The 13,522-nt window shown below is 41.5% G+C and overlaps 1 protein-coding gene across 1 annotated transcript in view; it reads right to left on the bottom strand.

The window, feature by feature from the left end:
- Positions 1-13,522, bottom strand: part of NKAIN3 (sodium/potassium transporting ATPase interacting 3) — a 333,800-nt gene that overhangs the window by 158,077 nt on the left and 162,201 nt on the right.

Genomic DNA, 13,522 nt, shown 5'->3' with positions numbered 1-13,522 from the left:
AGGTTCATAAGGCTGTAGAGCCTGTCTGTTAGAGCGGGGCTTCGTCAGCCAGAAAGGACCCAGCTCCCGCACTTCCACTGTGCTTAGAGATGGGCTGGGAGCAGCCTGGGGACAGTGTGGCCATGGGGGATGCTGCAGGGGTGACAGCTGGAGGCTGTCGGCTAAGTGGCTTCTTTGAGGCAGACTTTCTCTTGAAAGGAGATTTGAGTGGCTCACCATCCCAGCTTCCACAACCACCACTGTTCATTTTTTAAATGGAATGAATTCTTAGAATAGTGTGGCTCTGGATATGGAGTAGTAGGTTCATGAAGAGAGTTCTGGAGAAAGGAAACCGAAAAGGTGATGGGATTGTAATATAGACGAGAAGCGTCTGGTTTAAATGAGCAGCTGAGCATCTGAAAACATGTTATCCTGAAGATGCAGCAGTCACGCTGTTGGGATGACTCATTTCCCCTCACCCCACTAGAGAACCTTACCTCTTCATATGTAGGTGTCCCCTGCTTTTCAAAGGTTCATTTTACGCCATTTTGCTTTTTATGAAAGACCTACATTAGTACCTGTTTTCACTAACCAAAAGATACCCGAGGAAGATTTTCACTTTTAGGAAAAAAAGCAAAAATTGAGTTGTGTTTGTTTTGCAGTGAGCTGAGCCATTGTAAAGGCAGCGGGCACCCCAAGCAGTGAGCGGGGCCCTGCCAAGCCAAGCTCCTTCCTGGGAACCACACTTAGCATCTCAGCATCCAGCTGCCAGAGCTTTGAACCATGTCTGTGAGCATCTGTGCTTTATCTTGATGTATTTTGAGCATCTGTTGGCAAGATGTGTCCTAAGGTCACTGCTTCTTCACTTCACGGCATTTCGGCTTACGAAAGATTTCCTAGGAAGCCTCTACTTTCGGATAGCGGGGGAACCTGTATAGAGTTTTGCAGATATCCTTTATATAGATTCCATTAGCAGCCCAATTAAACCTCTCAGGACAAGTGTTTGAATGCCACTGTGATCGTATAGAGCAGTGAAGCTTAGAAAAAAATAAACTTCCCCATTTGACTAAAAGGATAAGCAAAGAGAAATTAATGTTCTTTGACCTTGCTTTGTTACAAGGCAAGAATGAGGGAAGTCTTAGTGATTTATTTAAAGTAATTGTTATTGATCAATTTTCAAAAGTGAGTGAACCAAAGAGGTGCTTCAGAAGTAAAGAATTAAAGCTTATTAAATTCAATTTCCTCTGTTGTGAGGAATAGAAAGTTAATGAAACTGAATAAAAAAGGAGGGTACGTTGTAAGTCAGTGACTAAAAGTGAGGATTGAAGACTTTTTAACACGATTTTTTTCCTAAACCAAATGGCATAATTATAGAGACTAACTAGAAAATCTCACCCAAGTCTCAGTATTCGTGAGTCTATTTTGCTCCCTTGAGCTTTGGCAAGTGTAAGCTCTATATTCCCCAGATGGAGAGGATATTAAAATCTTTCCCACCTGTTGTCATAAATCTCACTAATGACGGACCTAAGCTTGCCTGGAAGGAAAACCCTCACTGGAGGGAAGAGCCTTTACAGCAACCTAACACACTGGTACCAGTCTTTCCAGTACATTGAAACTTGAGGATGTTAAGTGCAGAGCAGGATGTTGTCTTCCTGACCCCCCCGAGAACAAGGTACTTACAGGTAACCCTACATTCCCCTCTCATAGAGCTTCCAGCTGGGGAACAAGCTACCCACCGTCCAGTTTTTCTGGGAGGTGCTTGCTCCACAGAATTCGCTTTATACTCCTGCTACCACCAACTCTTACACCCAGTTAACATGATAATGGGAATGGAGAATTACCACTTTTTTCAGGAGAGCAGAGATTAGAAGGGATGGGGAAAGGGGTACTTTGCTTCCCTAAATCTGAGGAAGGAAAGTTCCAAGGAAATAGCTCTTTAAAGATGGATGCGCCTACAAGAATTGAAGGTTGACAATTCTTTCTTTGTTCGGGAGAAGAACACGGGGGAGAGATAGCATGGTGGGTTCTGTCAGCAGAGCTGGGTCCCAGACCACCTTCCTCCTCTTTCCCCTTGACCACCCCTGAGTTCCCAGTTCTTGAAATGGATCCTGGACCTGCCTGTGGGGTTCAGGTTGGCAATGGATGGTAGATGAGATTGGGAACTACCACACAGACTTCAGGGGAATTAGGGTAAAGCTGCCAGTGGGGGCTGGTCAGGAGATGCAGTCACATCTCACACGTTCCATGCCTAGGGGGTCCGCTAAGGAGCGGGACGCTTATCAGTGAGGCTCGTCAGAGACACACCATCCATCCTTGTCACAAACTATGTACAAGCCACATCAGCAGTGTGACTATCCAAAAAGGAAATGCAATGTCACCCCAGGCAGTCCACAGAGAGCCCTCCCGTCTGTACCTCTTCTCCCTAATCCATCATCTGTGTGATACACACGGGAGAGTCTCCTGAGAGCCAGACCAAAACCCCTTCCACTCCATGTCATGGAGGGCAGGGCAGAAATGGAGAAAAGACTCTGAATTTTAAGAACTCTATGTGTCTGATTTAATCACTAAATAAAACTGAAAAGTTAAAGGTTCTAACCATGATTTTATTATGGGCTCACTGAACAAGTAGAAAAGACAGGATTCAACAGAGCACGTTCAGAACAATAATTGACAAATAAGAGTTTTATTTTTATATCCCAACACATCTTTCTCTTAATAAACCAGTTACTTATTGTAGATAAAGGATTAACAATACCCATTCTCCCGCTGCTTAAGAAACTGACCTTTGGCAACTCTCTCTCTCTGTCCCCCTGGTAACTTGGTAAAGATAAGATGTACCGATGACATTGCGAAGCCACAATGAGTATGAGAAAAAGTGACCCACGATTGACAAATTACATCTGTACTGGAATTATGTGTTATACATGCTGATGAGAAGCCAGAATTTTTGGCTTTCCCGAGTAAGTGCCACGCTCTGACTGGGGATTCTAGAAGTTATGTCTATGGGGGGTGCTACAAAAGACATGAGATTCCCTGATGTATGAAGCATTTAAGCCAGTGCAGCTCCTGGACCTGGTTTGATGTAAAACTCCTGCTGAATGGATTATTTCAAGAACTCTCAGGAAGAAGAATACCTGACATTGACTATCAACAAGCTCTGCTTCCTGCCTAGATTCTTCTAATTGCTGGTGCCAAGTGTGGTCTATGATGATCTTGAGTCAAAATGTTTAGTTGAACATAAGAAGACTCTCCATGGGTTTGCTCCCATATAAAAGTGGTTGAAAAAATTGCAGCCACAACAGAACAACTGGGAGAAGATTTGTAAGCACCACTATGCATGTCTTTAGGGTGTCCTCAGGGAATCACATCTACTGTTTAGTGGTTCCCCATGACTCCCAGTGAGGGGCAGAAATTCTCCCTTCTTCTTCCCAACCTCCCACACATAGCCCAGCATTTTCTTGTGTTGATTCCTAACCTTTGTTTGCTTTTTTCTCCTTGTTCATTGCCATTTTAAATAAAAATTGCTAATATTTTTTTGGGGAGCTGACTCTCTTCCACACACTTTTCTTAAGTACTTTATCAGCGTTATTTCATTTCATTTCAGCCTCACAACAAACTATGAAGTGGGTTGATAATCCTCTCTATAAAGACCAAGATAAGTTTAAATAACTTCTCCGGATCATCCAGTTATTAAGCCATACAGCTGTGATCTAAGCATGTCACCCAGGAGGTGATTTCAAGTCACATTCTAATGATATAGAAAAATCTTTGATTTTCCCTTTGGTAGCTTATATGAGTAAACTTATTTATAGAACAAATATGTAAAAATACATGTTCTAATATTATTTTTGAAAGTCCATCTTCCCCAACTTCAACTCTCCTCATCACTTCTAGTGGAAAAGCAAAAAATTGTCCATATGGTGTGTTTTTCCTTATACGATTCAAAACTAGTTTTAATGACAAACCATTATTGGAAAGGTGGAAGAAATGAAAATTGAAAGGCCACTGTTATGTGAATAAAAGGTAAATTAACTAAGTGTCAGCTCTATGTCTAGGACACCCTAGAAGAGACCATGAACCTTGAAGGAAGACCAATTACATGAAACTGAAACATTTTCCTTAGGAAGGGAAGGGGAATGTGAAAGTTCATTTGCTAGAATCCCTCATCCAATAATGGCAAAGTTCTCCCTAACACACAGCTGATCCGGTTGAGGCACCATTGCAATCACATATGCAATTTTGAAATTATTCACATTTTATCCATTTTTAAAAAAAAATGGGCATTCAGAGCAAGTACAGCTCACTGGGAAAGTGTCTGCATTGAATATCTTAGATGGTTGTTCTTACAAAAATAGAATGATTTAGGTGTGGTATGCCATGATTCAAGACCAAGGGGCTAAATAATTACTGAAAAAGCTTTTCTCCTTTATTGACATCATTCTAGTTCTATCTTTATATTTTATAAGTTCATGTTTAGTTGCTACTGTTTCAATAAAAAGCTTGGGAGATCTCTACAATATATATGATATTATTCAACTCATTAAAAACATTTACTTGCCTTTCTAACTTTTTTTCTTAAGTCCCAATTATTATAGGGACTTTAATATTAATTATAATTAGAAAATTAGTTATAATTGAATGAAAATTACCCTGGAAAATTTATATAATTAAATGGATAATTATTTACCTGGAATTATTTAATATGGTGAAGCATTTTTGCAAAGAGACCCTAAGGCATATAAAAACCCAGCCATCAAAAGTTTTAGCTCAAATCACACATTATATGTTACTTTATTGAATTTCAGGGTTCAAGAGATTGGAAAATTCTATCACAAAACGTCAGAGTTCTGCAGAATATGCCCAATGAAATAATGAAAGTATGTTTGTCCCACTGTGGGTATCGGATATGCTGAATTCCACAGTATCTTGAAAATTTGACCTCTTTTTTTGCCTAAATAGAGAAGGAAAGGAAAGTGAAAGAAAGAGCAATAGCCAGAATCCTTTCTAAGCCAATCATGTCTCCTGACAATTCAGGGTGATTTTTGATATCTATATTAGTTTCCTATGCCTGCCATAACAAATTACGACAATTTGAGTGGCTTAAAATAACACAAATTTATTATCTCACAGTTCTGTGGGTCAGAAGACCAGATGGGCTTGGCTGGGAACTTGGCTTAGAGACTCACAAGGCTGAAATCAAGGAATCAGCATTCCTTACTGGAGGCTCTGAGGAGCGTCCAAGCTCATTCAGGATGGTGACAGAATGCAGTTCCTTGTGGTTGTAGGACTGAGGTCCAAGTTCCCTTTCTGGCTGTTGGCCGGGAGTTGTTCTCAGCCTCTAGAGGCTACTACGTTCCCTGGCTTATGGTCTGCATCTTCAGAATCAAGTCTGCGTCATGCTTTGAATCTCTCTGACCTTCCCTTCTGCCTCATCTTACTGACCACTTTTCCCAGTGGAAGGCAGTTCTCTGCTTTTAAGCATTCATGTGATTAACTAAGGTCCACCAGGAAATCCACCTATCTTACCGTCCTTAACCTTAATTACATCTGCAAAGTCCTTTTTGCCATGGAAGGTAATATATTTACACGTTCCAGGGGTTAGGGCCTGAACATCTTTAAGGGCTATTCTGCTATTAAGAATTGGCCATAGCACAGTCCTGTTGTGTCTCATCTCTGCCAGATGCATCTTCTAACCTCCACCTGCTTACTCTGGATGAGTCCCGTAGCCTTTGCTTACTTCTGTATAGGAAGCATACAATGATTCTTCTCAGAAATGTCCTATTTCCAAGATGCCCATTCCTACTGAATCCTTGGGCCTACGCTTCTGCAGCTTTATGTTGTCCCTTCGGTTCTGACAGATGATCTCTTCCCTGCTACTTGCCTGGATGTTGGAATGTCTGATTTTCGCAGTCCTCTGCCCTGTCCTGGGTGGGCAGCATGGCTTCCAGATTTGTCTGTCCCAATCTGGAATCTCCAAATATGTCTTTCTGGAAGGTCTCAAGTCTTTCCATAATTTCTCCGGTTTTGGCCTGAGCTCCTCATCCTTTACCATGAGGCACCGTTGCTCTGGGTTTGTTCAAATTGTTTTGTTTTTTTAAATATTTATTAAGAGCTAAAAATAGAGCTACCATGTGATCCTGCAATCCCACTCTTGGGTGTATATCTGGAGGAAACCATAATTTGAAAAGATACATGCACCCCATTGTTCACTGCAGTACTGTTTACAATTGCCAAGACATGGAAGCAACCTAAATGTCCATCGACAGATGAATGGATAAAGAAGATGTGGTCTATATACACAACAGAATATTACTCAGCCATAAAAAGAATGAAATAATGCCATTTGCAGCAACACAGGTGGACCTAGATTTTGTCATACTAAGTGAAGTACGTCAGACAGAGAAAGACAAATATCATGTGATATCGCTTATATGTGGAATCTAAAAAAATGATACAAATGAACTTTACAAAACAGAAAGAGACTCACAGACATAGAAAACAAACTTATGGTTACCAAAGGGAACGGGTGGGGGGAGGGATAAATTAGGAGTTTGTGATTAAAATATACACAATACTTTATATAAAATAGATGACTGACAAGGACCTACTGTGTAGCACAGGGAACTATACTCAATAGCTTGTAATAACTTATAATGGAAGAGAATGTAAAATAAAGAAAAAAATATATGTATAACTGAATCACTTTGCTGTATACCTGAGACTAACACGACATTGTACATCAACTATATTTCAATAAAAATTTTGAAAAAGAGCTATCACTTGGTATGGAATGTTACTAAAATGTCCTCTCTCTGTTCCAGCATTTATTCACCAGAAATATGACACATTTACTACCTATGGTTTAAGCCAGTATCCATGTGTTATGTGATGAATCACAACACAAACTCAAATTATTTTTCACAAAGCTCTACACCTAGGTTAACAGAACAAAAGATTATGTAGCCTGGATCAACTATTTTCTCGACACTGTTGATAAATTACTGAATGATGATGTAGTTCACAGAGGATATTGTTAATCCTCCTGAAATGACTGGGCTGCAAAATATTCATCTTGGTAATTTGAGTCATTCTAATAAATGAACTATATTAATATTGTAGCAATCTACTTCGTAATTAGTTACTATGCAACGGGGGGCTAACTGGGTATTGGGTGGAATGGAGTAGTCACTGTCAAATCTCTTACTAGCGTATTTCAAATATTATGTGACTTCATAAGCTCAAAGTACAAATATTTATTTTATGTCTACTGAGTGCGATTCATGGCAATACAGACCTGGATTTTTCCCTCAAGGCACTTACAGCCTTTTAGAGGAGGTAGCAGGTACCACAATTCCTGGAATTCAAAGTAGAGAGAAATGAAGCCCTAACAAAGGCGCAGATGAGGCATTAAAGAAACTGAGAACAGAAAAAAATGACTCCACTCTCAAGAAACATACACACACTACTGTTTATAAAACAGATAACTAATAAGGACCTACTGTATAGCACAGGGAACTCTACTCAGTACAGTGTAATGGCCTATATGGGAAAAACATCTAAAAAAGAGTGGAGATATGTATAACTGATTCACTTTGCTGTACACTCGAAACTAACACAACATTGTAAATCAACTCTACTCCAGTAAAAAAAGATACATAGCACCTAGTTTAGGATAGACATTTAATAGATGTTCCTGAATGTATGGAGCCCCTCATTTGATTTGAATCTTGGTATATTTCAAAGAGGATGAAACCAGCAGTCCATCAAAGGAAGAAACGCAAACCAAAGCACAGTGACAATAAAAGTTCTAGTTACAGTGTTTACCTCTATGGTTTATATCTCTGTCAACTGGATCATTGTCACCCGCATCTCTCTTTTTCACCCTGGTCTCTGTTACTTAGTCTTATCCCCCGTCTCCTCTCCCCTCCCCACCCAGCACACATGGACTCAGGAAATTTCATCCATCTATAGCAGAAAACAAAAAATGTTGGCCATTTTCTTCTTTCTGTTTTCACCATGATCATCTCAGATGAGCACCCATCCTTTATGCCTGGTCTACTGCAAATTGGGCCCTTGTCCTTCGTGTTTTATTCCTCCAAAACCCCTGCTGCCACTTAAACCCCTCATCGTACAACTCCAAACATGTCATTCTCAGCATTGAAGCTATTTAATATTTCCTGACTACAATCTGGTCCTTACCCTGGCTTTCAAGGGCTCTGTGATCTGATTAAACCCACGGCCCCCCTATATTTCCCTCTAGTTTTCTACGCAATCCCTCTAACCCCAGCTTAGCTAGACTACTTGCTATGCGTTGCTTTCCTGCTCTGCTCTCACACTCTTCCCTGTTTGGGGGATGCCTTTTCTCATTGATGTTCCCTATCACTTCCTGTACTTAGAAACTCACCCATCCTTGAACATTCACCATTTTAGCTCCTAGAAAGCTCCTCGCCTACCACCTAGAAGTGCTTTTTGTCCACATTGGATCCATTTAACTTTTTCTGCACTTTTCACACTGTCCCACAGTACAGTTAAAACTAGTCTTCAAGCTCCTTGAGGGAAGAGTATGTGATTTTTTTTTTTTCATTTTATGTCCTCATGATGGTTACCTAACAAATGATCAGTAACAGTTTAATGAATGGATTATTGTCACCTGGCTCCTCCCTGTTTTATTACTCTGCAGAAAATTCATTTACTATTTGATCTTTTCTAGTTGGTTGGTTGGTTAAATCAATCTCCCAACCCCAGAGAGGAGGCTTTATTGGAGAGACCTCATTAGGTCTTTTTTGTTGCTAAAACTTCAACGCCCAGGATCATGTCTGGCATGTCCTAGACACTCAGGCAGTAAGTGTTGAGTAAATGAACAAATGAATAAAACTGAAAATTTAGGAGATAATTTTGGTGTCTCCATGCACAAAATACCAGGTATTTTTTACAAGCTCTGATGAGTTTCCTGCTGGTTGAGCCTGTCATTTGAGGTTGACTGGGATACTTTGTGCTTTGGGGGCCACCGTTTAGGGGTACAGGGAGCTTCTTTTTGCAGATTTACTAGCAGTAGTAAAGAACTTGGCCTCTGGCTTTTGGGGAGTCTGCCTTGGATCTTTTTTCTCCAGCGAAGAGTTTCTTTAGTGATTCATAATTACTTGGATACACCAGAAAGACACTTCCAAAGTATTTGTAGACTCAGTATTCTTGTATTTCCAGGCTTGGAATACTTGTTATATTTACCATTGACAGTTAATTATTATGAAACACGGACATTCTAAGAGTTTCTCGATGATGCTGAAGTTTGAGAGATAGGTAATTATCTGCTAATGTTTCCTACTGCCTGAAATATTCTAACAGGATCATTGCCAACATGCTCCTTTTTTATTCTCAAGAATAAGACGTTCTGGAAAAAAAAAAAAAAAAGAATAAGACATTCCTCCATGATAGAGAGACCACTTAGAGATCTCCTATATGGTAAAGAGTACACTTGGAACCTGTATGGAAACTATAAACTCTAGAGAGGTGAAAGTTACCTTCCACTGGCAGCTGGAAATAATGGAGTTCTCCAACTGTAATCTCAGACAGACTTGGGCTTGAACCCTGGCTCAAACACTAGCTGAGTGCACTTGAACAATGTATTCCAACCCTTGTCTATAAAATGGGAGTAAAAGCGGTCCAGTTTCAGGGGGCTGTGGTGAGGACCAAGTGAGATATTGCCCAGAGGTACTGGTGACAACTCATATTTCTTACATGCCCTGCAGTCGGCTCCGTGTTTAATGCGGATTGCCCCCACTTAACCCTCATGATAGCCCTTTAAAGTCAGTACTATTATCCTTATTTTTCAGTTGGAGAAACTGAGGCACAGAGGGTTGCCTGAGACCTAGTAAGTCCTTAATAAATATATATTGCTAATTATCTGTATTGATGGATGTGTACTATTAGCATATATTTTAATCGAATTATATATTTATCGGCATATATAATTTGATTAAAATGTATGCTAATAGTAATAGCTTAATGAACATTACGTTGAACCTGATACTTTAACACTTTATAGGGTCATACTAATTTAATCATCACAGTATGCCTATGTGATGTGATTATTGCTCCCATTTTGCAGATGAGGAAACTGAGGCTTAAAAAGTTTGTCATGTGTCTGAGGTCCCACAGCTAGAAACTGGTAAAAGCCAACAGTTAAAGCCAGTCTGTGTGAGTTCAGAGCAGGTATGAGTAACCCTAACTTTACTACATAGCCTCCAGCCCAGCTCCTAATACCTCTGGAAGTTTCATATAAAAACATAAAAGGATATGGGTCTTAGGAGCACCACCATGGGTGCGTTAGTTTCCTATGGTCGCTGTAACAAATCACCATAAATTAGGTGGCTTGAAGCAAGAGGATTTATTCTCCCAGAGTTCCAGAGGTCAAATGTGTGAAATCAAGATGTTGGCAAGTTTGCCCTCCAGGGGCCTTAGGGAATGATCTATTTCTTGTTTCTTCCAGCTGCCAGTGGAAGGTAACTTTCACCTCTTTAGAGTTTATAGTTTCCATACAGGTTCCAAGTGTACTCTTTACCATATAGGAGATCTCTAATGGTGGCTGCCAACATTCCTTGGCTTGTGGCTGCTTCACTCTGATCTTCAAGACCAAAATCTTCAAATTTCTCTCTGCTCTGTCTCCTCACTGCCTTCTCCTCCATGCATGTATAATCTTCCTCCACCTGTCTTTTTTTATTAAAGACACATGGGATGGCGTCAGGACCCACCTGGATAACTCAGAATAACGTCCATCTCAGGATCCTTAATCACTTTTGCGAAGACTTTATCATATAAGGTAAGATTCAAAGTTTCCAGGGGTTAGACCTGGGATCTATGGGGACACCATTCAGCCCACTAGAGTGGGGAATATTTCATCAAATCCATGAATGCACTGGTGGTGACATCCATTATTATTTTATGTACCAATAATGGGAAAAATACCCAACGTGAGCAGTCTACTTAGGAGACCCCCTAACATAAAACGTAGATAACAACTATACCCTCAGTGTAGATATAATCCAGAAAAAAAAATCCACCACACAGAAGGAAGGAGAAGGGCATCTTGCTTATCTCAACCTTGGCAGTGGGTGGAGAGAGGAAAAGGACTCTCTGAGAATTTGAGTCCAGGTGATACTCAGGGGGTCTAGCGTCTTGTGATCACGCTGAAGGTTGGTGGTCCATCTCTAAGTGTAGCGCCAAGGCCGTGGACAAGTCTGAGTCCTCAGAGATGCACATCTGTGCCCTCTGACTAGAGGAGCAGAAGTGCTGGCTGAGGGTGAGAGTAATTTAGAACAGAGGGTAATTACTATCCATTGTGGCATCAAGACCAGCACAGCTATGGGGGCTGCAGTTTACATCACTAACCTTTCTTTTATAAATTATCCCAAGAAATGAGACTGCCCCCGATCCTGGAGGAACCAGTCCCATATCAGGTAAACTTACATGAATCCACGGGCCCTAAGCGCACAGGAGGGGACTGTAGTGCATACTGCAGCATGACACCCAGGTCCCCCCTTGATGAGCGGGGCACTCTTGTGGGCCAGGTGGCTCTCAGTTCAGTCTCTTCCAGGAACCGTCCTCTCTGGAAGGAAGTAGCATCACCCAGGGTTATGCCCCCTCCCCATATCCAATGCACCATGTCGGGGTACAAAGGCTCAGCCTCCTTGCCTCCAGGGACACTCTGAAGGCTTATCCCAGCTTCAGAGTTCACCCTGGGCTGGTGTGAGGCCACTACTGCTGCTGTGTGGCTTCTCAGCATCCCTCTACTAACCCTTCTTCCTTCTTTCTCCTACAGGTCCCGAGAGCACACCTCAGTGGTCCTTCAGCAGGTAACGTCCACCTCAGGGTCTGTTTCCCAGGGAATCTTACTCATTGAATATTTGAAAAATACAGAAACAAGCAAACTAACAAACCAGAAAACAAGAATACAAAAGCCCCAGGCTTTGTTCATCTGTGCCCCGTATTTAAAGGCTGTTTGACCTGAACGACCTCACCACTGGGCAACAGATAGGTAAACCGTGTACAACTCAGTCATAAAGTTAGAGATCTTTCGAGTTTTAAAATCTTTGCTAATTTGATTGGACCCACCAGATTGCAGACCTTTAAGTAGCTGTTCCTTTCTAATCTAACAGCATGTTCTTAGGAGTCAGGCACTTCTGGGTATAAATTCTTGTCCTTCTATTTACTAACTACACATCCTTGCATAGTGACTTAGTGTCTCTGAGCTTCTGTAAAGTGGGGAGGGAGGTTACTGAGCTACCTCACGAGACTGTTGTGAACATTAGGTTAAGTATCTTCCGTGCAAAACCCTGGCGCTCTGTCTGGCACGGAAGAGGCAATTTCTGAGTGTAAGTTCCTCTTCCAGTCCCCATGAGGGTGTCTGAAAACCTCCTCTCATGCTGGCAGTGTCTCCTCCTGAGAATTATTTCAATAGAATAGCAGGAAATGTATTCTTTGTGGGCGGGTACTTTAAATAAATAAAGCTAACACACAGAGTAATAGGAAGAACAATGGCAAAGAAATCCTCTCGTTTCTAATTTAAAAAAAGAATTCAAAATCAGAGTCCGTATGTTATTACTAGAAGGCACGATTGGTCTGACTGTGGTCAACCGACCGAGACTCAGATGGCATGACCCACCCTCCCTGCACTGCCACCTCCACGGGAACCTCCTATCAGGCCAGTGTCACCTGCCCCACCAGCATGCCTGCTCCCGTCTCAGAAGCATGGCTTTGCCTGGTGGTCCTGAGAGCACCTGGTAGCTTTTGATGAGCTGGGTGGGGGGAGGCTTTTGCCTGGTGGTCCTGAGAGCACCTGGTAGCTTTTGATGAGCTGGGGGGGGGGAGGCGATGATTAGCTGCTGGTCCAGTTCACTTGCTTTCCGCCATGTTGAAATCTTAGAATCCCCGACCCTCAAAGTCCACACAGAACTTCCACAGGTGTCTGGCACAGCACCGGTGATGGTGGTTTCAACCTGGCTGCTCTTCCAAGGCGACCCTGCCCGTCGTCTGCATAAATCAGGTCACCATGAATTTTGGCAGGATTTCTTGAGCCTTAGAAGAAAAATGCATATGCTCTTCCAGAATCGGAAGGTTGTAAGAAAAAATATGAACTCTGATTTGTAATAAATGATTAATTTTTTGTGAATATCTATCAAGGTGATTTGGAAACACGGGTATATGGATCATGCCAAAGAGCCGAATTCAGTGATCTTTGGCACAAGGCTTCTGGAAAGTTTAACAGAATTGACACAAGAAAAAATATCTCGTTACAGATAGAAAAAAATCACTTTTCATTTTTGCAGTGCCATGAAGTTGGCTAAGCTTTTTTGCATATGCTAATGGCACAATGATCGTTTAAGATGGTAGGTTATGTATTCTCAGCCTTGTTTCACAAATGAACAGACTGGAACTCAGAAACATTAACATGAAAAATAAGCTAGCTTCTGATTCTCAGACAAAAGCCGGACAAGACCACACTGTTGCCTGGAATTTCCAGGAAGCCTGTGCAGAAGCTGTGTGTGGA

The sequence above is a fragment of the Neophocaena asiaeorientalis genome, unplaced genomic scaffold (genome assembly GCF_003031525.2).
Source record: "Neophocaena asiaeorientalis asiaeorientalis breed wild unplaced genomic scaffold, Neophocaena_asiaeorientalis_V1.1 scaffold226, whole genome shotgun sequence".
NCBI classification, from domain to species: Eukaryota; Metazoa; Chordata; class Mammalia; order Artiodactyla; family Phocoenidae; genus Neophocaena; species Neophocaena asiaeorientalis.
This window is presented reverse-complemented; position numbering and strand designations above follow the sequence as displayed.